The following is a 1,700-nucleotide window of genomic DNA, read 5'->3' as shown; positions in this document are numbered from 1 at the left end:
AATGTATTGGGGCCCCAGCTTGCCCCTCTTCTGGAATCGAATGACACCCTTCCAAGGTAACACTTTTAGCAACACTAAATCACCCACTTGGAACTCAAGATCTGATCGATGCAAGTCATCAGAGCTCTTCTGACGACTCTGCATCTCAGGCGGAGTTAGACGATACGACGCCTTGGCTATAGGAGTCGCACCCAACACTAAATCAATACGAAACTCCACTTGTCTCTCGGGAGGCACCCCAGGCAACTTATCTGGAAATACATCAGGAAAATCTCGCACAATCGGTACCTAGCTCATATCTGTCATGGCCTCCACCCTTGTATCCGAAACGTAACCCAAAAATCCAGAACAACCTTGCTGAAGGGGTCTCCTAGCCCTCGCAGCCGAACAGAGAGTTGGTCCATGTGAGGCTCTCTCTCTATGAATAACCAGTTCTCCCCCACTTGGGGTTCGAACTCTCACCAACTGACGATCGCAATCTATCATGGCCCCGTTAAGCCCTAATCAAGCCATTTTGATGATCACCTTCTATTGTGACATGCTCTATGTAACATCCCCCTCTGGCACGTATCACAATATTGTCCGCTTTGGGCCACTCGGCACGGGGACTTCCCAGGGGGTCACCCATCCTGGTACTACTCCCGCCCGAGCACGCTTAACTGCAGAGTTCTTATGGGATCTGCTGCCCTCACGGCTTTAAAACGCGTTGTTATAGGGAAGGTATCCACACCCCTTATAAGGAATGCTTAGTTCTCCTTCTCAGCCGATGTGGGATCAGATCTAACCCACTTTCACCCCCCATTATAGGGTTCGACGTCCCCGTCGAACACATCGACCCGTGCCCTAGCTCTGATACCATTTGTAACATCCCCCTCTGGCACGTATCACAATATTGTCCGCTTTGGGCCACTCGGCACGGGGACTTCCCAGGGGGTCACCCATCCTGGTACTACTCCCGCCCGAGCACGCTTAACTGCAGAGTTCTTATGGGATCTGCTGCCCTCACGGCTTTAAAACGCGTTGTTATAGGGAAGGTATCCACACCCCTTATAAGGAATGCTTAGTTCTCCTTCTCAGCCGATGTGGGATCAGATCTAACCCACTTTCAATTTGTAACATCCCCCTCTGACACGTATCACAATATTGTCCGCTTTGGGCCACTCGGCACGAGGACTTCCCAGGGGGTCACCCATCCTGGTACTACTCCCGCTCGAGCACGCTTAACTGCAGAGTTCTTATGGGATCTGCTGCCCTCATGGCTTTAAAACGCGTTGTGATATGGAAGGTATCCACACCCCTTATAAGGAATGCTTAGTTCTCCTTCCCAGTCGATGTGGGATCAGATCTAACCCACTTTCACCCCCCATTATAGGGTTCGACGTCCCCGTCGAACACATCGACCCGTGCCCTGGCTCTGATACATTTGTAACATCCCCCTCTGGCACGTATCACAATATTGTCCGCTTTGGGCCACTCGGCACGAGGACTTCCCAGGGGGTCACCCATCCTGGTACTACTCCCGCCCGAGCACGCTTAACTGCAGAGTTCTTATGGGATCTGCTGCCCTCACGGCTTTAAAACGCGTTGTGATATGGAAGGTATCCACACCCCTTATTAGGAATGCTTAGTTCTCCTTCCCAGTCGATGTGGGATCAGATCTAACCCACTCTGCAGTTAAGCGTGCTCGGGCGGGAGTAGTA

The 1,700-nt window shown here is 51.8% G+C and overlaps 1 pseudogene; it reads right to left on the bottom strand.

Annotated features, from left to right (window-relative positions):
• Nucleotides 1-1,156: 1,156 nt before the first annotated feature.
• Nucleotides 1,157-1,274, bottom strand: LOC128131206 (5S ribosomal RNA; annotated as a pseudogene).
• Nucleotides 1,275-1,700: the final 426 nt, after the last annotated feature.

The sequence above is a fragment of the Lactuca sativa genome, chromosome 1 (assembly GCF_002870075.4).
Source record: "Lactuca sativa cultivar Salinas chromosome 1, Lsat_Salinas_v11, whole genome shotgun sequence".
NCBI lineage: Eukaryota > Viridiplantae > Streptophyta > Magnoliopsida > Asterales > Asteraceae > Lactuca > Lactuca sativa.
The sequence above is the reverse complement of the archived record's forward strand: the minus strand, read 5'-3'. Positions and strand labels throughout refer to the sequence as shown.